Source organism: Arachis ipaensis, chromosome B09 (assembly GCF_000816755.2).
Source record: "Arachis ipaensis cultivar K30076 chromosome B09, Araip1.1, whole genome shotgun sequence".
Taxonomy (NCBI): domain Eukaryota; kingdom Viridiplantae; phylum Streptophyta; class Magnoliopsida; order Fabales; family Fabaceae; genus Arachis; species Arachis ipaensis.
Window position 1 is genome coordinate 122,053,190 of NC_029793.2, and position 7,460 is coordinate 122,060,649.

The 7,460-nt window shown below is 29.0% G+C and overlaps 1 long non-coding RNA gene across 1 annotated transcript; it reads left to right on the forward strand.

Annotated features, from left to right (window-relative positions):
- Positions 4,190-7,230, forward strand: LOC107619763. The gene is made up of 3 exons (XR_001615778.2): positions 4,190-4,455; positions 5,639-5,704; positions 7,019-7,230. It is a non-coding gene; the product is annotated as an uncharacterized LOC107619763 (long non-coding RNA).

Consider the following 7,460-nt stretch of genomic DNA (forward strand, 5'->3'; position numbering starts at 1 on the left):
AAAAATAAAAGAAAAAAAATTGAAAAATAAAAATTAATGATACTAAAATAAAACTAACTAAAAGAAAAAAAATATTTATAAAGGAAAAAAAATTAATATTAATTATTTTTTTTTTGTTTTTTTTTTTCGAAAATAATAAAATGAAATTTAAATAAAATTAAAACTAAAACGTCTAATCTAAACAATCAAACAACTAATAGTTGTTAATTACAGTTAATCTCTAGCAACGGCGCCAAAACTTGGTGCGGAATTTATAACCACAAACTAACCGGCAAGTGTATCGGGTCGTACCAAGTAATACCTCAGGTGAGTGAGGGTCGATCCCACGAGGATTGATGGACTAAGCAACAATGGTTAAATGATTTACTTAGTTAAACAAACAGAAAATATTGTTTGAGAGTTCAAAGAGCATTAAACAGTAAATTCAAAGTTCAAAGGCAGGCAAGTAAATAAGTTGTGAAATATATATGGGAAACAGTTAAGACTTCAGAGTTATCTATTTTTTCGGATTAACGTTTCTTACTAACTATTTTAATTATGTAGGATTTAATTTATGGCAAACTATATATGACTAGACCCTAATTTCTTAGACCTTTCTAGTCTCCTCTAAAATTCATTAACTGCCAATTTCTTGGTCAATTAATTCCAATTAGAAGCTGCATGATCAAATTCCAGTTTATATGCCACCAAAAACTCTAATTACCTAAAAATAAAAGGATTATATATCACGTATCCCATTCAATCCAGATAATTAAAATTTAGGAGAATATGTTTTCAAGTTGTTGTTCAAGTAAAGAGCTTTTCCAAGTTATACAAGAACTCAAATAGAAAGAGGGTCATACTTCCGTTCCACCCAAATTCAAAAGATAAAGAGCGAAAACAATCCTTAAATTATAAATCCATACATGAATTAAAAGAGAAAAAGCAATAAAATTAATCCATAGAAATAGACAGAGCTCCTAACCTTAACAATGGAGGATTACTTGCTCATGGTTCAGAGTAGAAAACTAGGACTACGGAATGTAAATTTGTATAGAATTGGAAGTCTGGAATTGAATAATGTTGAGGTGGTATCTCCCTATTTATATCTAATCCTAATTAATTTAAAATATATCTTTAAAACTAAAATAATATCTTTTCCTATTTTTAAACTTCGAATTTAAATTAGAATTAATTATAGCAATAGCAAATCTTCAATTGATGGATGGGGACCACTTGGCTTCACTAGGATCCACGCCTAACTTGGGCTTTAGTGCGCCTAACTTGAAGTGGGCAGGACCAATCTTGCGTATTGTTGTTGTGTCTTGCGCCTAACTTGAGAAATCTCAAGTTAGGCGCAGCCTTGGCAGCAATTTCGGAGAAGAAGTATGGATTATTATATATCGTTGGAAAGTTCTGGAAGTTAGCTTTCCAACGCCACTGAAATCACGTCCATTAGACCTCTGTAGCTCGAGTTATTCAGGTTTGAGTACAGAGAGGTTAGGGTTGACAGCATCATTCGCCTTCATCTCTTCTTCTGCAGAAACTCCATCAAATACAGCTGAATGCTACCTAAAATAAATAGAATTACACAGGACTCAAAGTAGCATCCATAGTGGCTAAAAGATAATTAATTATTGATTAAACTCAACAATTTAAATGCAAATTCACTAGGAAAAGATAGGATATTAGAAAATTAGCATTTCTAGTAAAAGAAAATAACTCTTGTTTTCTTCAATAACTATAATAGTTGACTAAGGGGCATTATCCTTATCCATGTTAAAATTTGATGGTATATTTACAAAATTGGACAATGCATAAGCAATGAAAGTGAAATAAAAATTAGTATTGATGAACATAGTAAAAAAAATCATTCTATGAGGTACAAAGATTAAATTCTATAGAAAAAGGTTCTAGGATTGTATATACAATGTGAAAGGAGTGTTAACAGTATATACAAGTATGTTGAGTCTTATTTATGCAATATTTCACCATTAAGTTTTTCTACAGTGAATCAACTTATAGGAAAGTAACCAACACAAAAGTTAACAGTATCTAGCTCAATTTTGTTAAAAGTTTCTTTGGGTATAGTCGTATAGACAATTAATTTGGAAGAGGGTTTTCAAAAGAACTGGTATTAAAACAAGTTTTATTTGCAGTAAAGAGAAGAACAGGAAGCACTGTTCAAATCAATACATGGAGGCCTTTCTACAAACATGATTTATCTGAAGTTTTGAGAACTTTTTTTTTCCTTTTTAGGGGCTCCTTCCACTCAAAATAGAACAAAGAAGGGAAAAGATATTGGTTCAAAAAACGTTTGAACCTGATATTATTTTTTCCTAAAAAAATGTAAAATGTATACATGCTGTGAATGATTAAGAAACGTAGGAGGAGATGGAAACGGGTGAACACTTGTTAATCCAATATAAATTAAGGTTCATTCTTTCAACTGTGTTTCTGGCATTATAAGAAAAAGTGGACGCTGATTGGGAAGTGAGATTTGTCAGTGATTCCCGGGATTGAAGATAGCTGAAAGTCTGAAAGAAAGAATAAATATGATGGATTCGAAGAATGGAGACAGCTGGCTGTTTCCGTACAAGACTGTACCGTCTGATAGTTGTAGAGGTGCCGATTGAAATTGTGAAGTTAATGAAAATTGGTGCTCTCTTGAAACTGTTGATAATCCTAAGTATCTTGTAAGGATGGGATTAAATGCAGAATCATCTAAGAGCTATGTAAGCAGTATGAAATTTATGGTGGCTTGAAATAGGTTTGGTAGCAGTGAATATTGAAGAAACACTTAAATAGGTTCGGAAACACTTAAATTGGTTCAACAAATTTTAGATCGTATAGTTTAGTATTTAGCAAATTTTTATTCTTTAAAAATTCACGATTTTTTTGGATTTTTGTTAGTTTCAATCAAACTTTTAATAGGCATGTTAGACAAATAAATCCTAATAAATTTTATCATAAAATAATACTTTACTAAAAGAATATATCATTATAAGATAAATTATTATTCTTTCAAAATGATGGAAGAATTATTTTATCTTATAAGAATAATTGTCGATGATATCTATCGAATAAAAAATTGTGAGGAGGCAAAGTGTCCAATTTGAATATCTTTTTGGGATTAATTTAATTTTTTTTTTTTGTGAATATAACGACTGCATTAGTTTTTTCATGGTTTTGCTTCACTTTTATTTTTTTGGTAATCTTTTATTTTTTTTTAATTTTTATAGAAGCTTATTTGTAGGATATTTTTCTATTTTAAAATAAAAAATTATTTTTTCAAAAAAATTAATTAAATTTTAATTTCTAGAATACATTTTTTGGTATTTAGGTTGAGTTAACCTTGCTAATTTTGTAATATTCATTGCATCCCGGTGAACTTTGTCTCTCTTCATAAACTGGGTATGAAGAAAAATTGAAAAATTGAAAAATTGAATATTGGATAATATCGTTGGCGGTAATAGAAACCATTATCATCGTCTCAAGGAGAACATAGAAATAATATACACAATAGTACACAAGAACGGTGTAGTAGGAATACTATTTTCCAATGCCTTAATTTAAAAGAAACCTATTTTCGTTTAACAATGGTTGCCATTGTCACCGACAATGTTAAAGAAGCCATGCTTATCACTCTCCAAATTTTCTTCTCATCCAAATTAAATCAAACTAAGTTTTTTTAAAATTAAGAGTTTTAATCATGGTATATATATTTTTTTAAAATAGAAGCACAAAAACAATTTAAAAGTATATATTTTTTTCAAATTAAAAGTACAGAATGAATTTCTATTTATTTTTTTTCCTCCAATTTCACTTTCTAAATTTAATTTCATTTTTCGTCTAAAAACAAACACAAAAATATTCCCTTTAAAATTAAATTATCAGTTATATTAAAAGTTATATTAAAGTAAATAGATGTCCACTATTTTTTAAAAAATCAATTTTATTTTTAAGATAAAACTAATTTAAATTCTCAACTATTTTTATGTTGGATCGGACAGATAACAGACTGGCTTTTAAAAAACAAAAATCAAAACCCGTTTGCAACTCAGCACCCCCTTTCCCAAACACCCCCATAATAATAATAATAATAATAATAATAATAATAATAATAATAATAAAATTGTTTATCAACAAATTAAAGGAAAAATCACAGAAATGAGTAATGTATCTTAAATGCAATAAATAGCGACAGGTAAAATCCAAGCTCTGAAAAGGAATACGATACGAAAAGTAGATTTTTATAATGTAGTATTTGGAGTTATTTGAAGCACAAAAAATCAGTCGTGAACTCAACACCAAACCAAAACACTAGCCCTAGGTTCCTTGCCGCCGCTTCTTCCTCTTCCCCTGTCCGGAAGCCAGGTAGCTCGGCACGTCGCCCCCATCCTCGTGGCGTCTCTGTTCGTGGCTTGGAGCAGCTCGCCGTCGGATCGCCGCTTGCCGTCCGTGTCTCCGTCGAAGGTTAGTGGCCCTGCTTTCACTTCTTCGCCTCCGCTTCTTCCTTTTAATTTTGCTCTGGTTACTGATGGCTCTGTTTAGTGTTCACTGATGGCTGAATGCTTGGTTCTTCTTCTTCCTTTTAATTTTTGAAATTTTTGTTCAAATGTTCTTGTAATGTTTGTTGCTGTGTTGTAATTGCTGGGTTGTTGAATGATTAACTTCTTAATCAGCTCTTTAACAGAGGTGTTTTCGCCACTCGCTGGTGATTTCCCCACTTCTCTCACCTTTTACTTACTGATTCTGTTCTTCAAAGGCCAAATTTTGACATATATCCCCTTTTAAAATAAATTTTCAAGTAAACTAAAATAAAAGTAGATTTTGTAGTTGACTTTATAAGACAGTAATTTGTACATCTTATTTCTATGTGAAGTAAAAGATAATTTAATAAATCAGTTTTAAGATAAAATTAATATAAATTCTAACCAAAAGATTTTATCTTTTTAGTTTAATTTACTATGATTATCTTATCATATCTTTATTTTTTGTTGCATGTTCGAACAATTTAAAGATAAGAAAACTTTTATATATATACACACCATAAGCTAAGAAAATCTATAATTTACGACTGTTGATCATCTTCCTTTTCTTCTGTCTCCTTCTTTAACAATACAAGTGGTGCATAGTTATTTCTACATCTTTTTCTTAACTATGGAATATATGAAAAATGAAGAAGACAGTGTAAATGATTTGCCACCACTTCCTAGGTCATACGAAGAATTTTGTAAAAGCATTCCATTAGAACAAGATGATACTTTTTATGATGTTGATGTGTCTCATGAACTCATTTCTGTAAGCGAAGAATTATTTGAAGATAATCAATATCCATTACTAGACGACAGTGACTTTCTTATTCCACAGTCTATTACTGAATTTTTTCAGTTACATCCACTGTATGCAAAAGTTTTTCTACCTGATGATATGTTTCAACAACTATTTTCTAAAAGAATTTCATCAAAAGAGTTTAGTGATGTTCCTAATGACCCATCAACGACCAGTGTTACTCCAAATAACAAGGTTTATAAGTTACATAATTTATTTTATTATTTTTCACATGTCTGATCTATTTATTTTAAATCTCGGGAATTTCTTTCTTAAAATGCAATTTTTGTTTTATTAATAATTGAAATGTTCATGTTGACAACAGTTGCTAGAAGAAGAGGTGATGAACAAGTTGGAAGATATCAGGTTGGCCTAGTGGAACAGTATTCAGGTTTGAATTTCGTAACTCTTGGCTTGTTTTTTAGTTTAAAAATTGTTTTTCTATTAGTGATAAATACTGTTTTTTCACGCAAAAATTAGGACAAAACACCCAAATAAACCAAAGCCATTCCAAAATTACGTGAATCACCCAAAGCCAAATACGTTACGTCTAAACAATCCCTTTCGATTTTTTACATGTATACTTACTAATTCAAATTAGGCTGATTCGAAATCGAATATAGCTGTATCGAGTTACATTTTGGTATGGCTTTGGTTTATTTGGGTCTTTTTCTCAAAAATTTAAAAAAAAAAAGAAGTAAATTAATGTGCTAATATGCTTACTTTATTTAATCCCCCTATAGTCCTATGTTGCCATAGTTTTAAGTGTGGTTAATTTTTGTATTTATATCTTAATACCCATCTTTTTACAATCGTAACAAGTTTGATTAAATTACAGTGTAAAATGTTTTTTATAGAAACAATAATAAAAGTTTCAAACTAATACAATCTTTTTGGGAAAAGCAGGAGCCTAAATGCTTGTATATATTTATTATATGGTGATGTAATTGGGTGTTGTATATGTAATATTAGAGAGCCAAAAAAAAGGTTACAATTTGTCTTATTTAATATTTATTATTTGTCATAATATTTAATGAATGTTAAATAAAATAAATTGATTACTTTTTACTAATTTTTTAAGTTACCACTTACCAATATTTCGGATATTTGTATTACTTGTTTTTGGTATATGCAATTAAATAAAGTTATATTAAAAGAAATAAAGTACAGTTTAAGTCATTTTTTTAAATTGCTTTGTATGGAATAAAATATTTTTTGTAATATAATTTAAATAATTTATTAAAAAAAGACAATTTACGTAAATAAAATGTTTGAATTCCAATTTTACGTAAATACAACTTTTAAAATACGAATATGCAAATGCATTTTTTTATATGCCGCGGTTTACAAAAGAACATAATCCGCCATAAGTAGCTGCGGATTATGTGGTTAGGGTGCAACATAGAAACCGTAGTTAGGGTGCAACATAGACGGCTCATCCTTAAACGCTCCTTGCTAAGTATGGAGTGCTGCACACCTTGTGAATTCGTAAATCTGAACTCTTCATTTATTATATTTTATTTGAATGGTCTGAATTTAAAAAGGTAACCTGTTAATCAGGTTAATCATTTTTTGATAAGTTTTAGATTTTTTTTGTAAGTCTCAGGTATTGGGCTTTTGAATTTTAGACGCTCTATTGTGTTCATTTATTTTTTCAGTGCATTCATTCATTTCTTAGTTTCTTAAAATTTAATGTTTTTGACAGGTTACATGAGGAAGAGGAGAACATAGAAGTAATGCAAAATTTGGAATCGATTCTTAGAAAACTCATGTCATTGCAAAAATACTTTTTTTTTTAAATAGTATTTTTTATTTTTTTCTATTATAGCTTTTTAATAGCTTTTTTATGTTATTATTAATAGCTTTTCTACCCAATAGTTTTGCTAATAATAAATGGAATACAATTGTATTTTTTGTTAAATGAATATGTTATTTGTTTCCTACTCTATGTGTTGTTCTTTTTTTCTTACTTTTTTTCAAGGGCAAAATGTATATATAAACTAATTGGATATTAATATTATACATATCTACTAAAATGAAAACTATTATAAGGATTTATCAAGTATTTTTATATAATTTGAATGAGATTCATTTGAATTATAAAATCCATTCGAAGCATTGCAATTCAAATTATGCATGGACGAAAT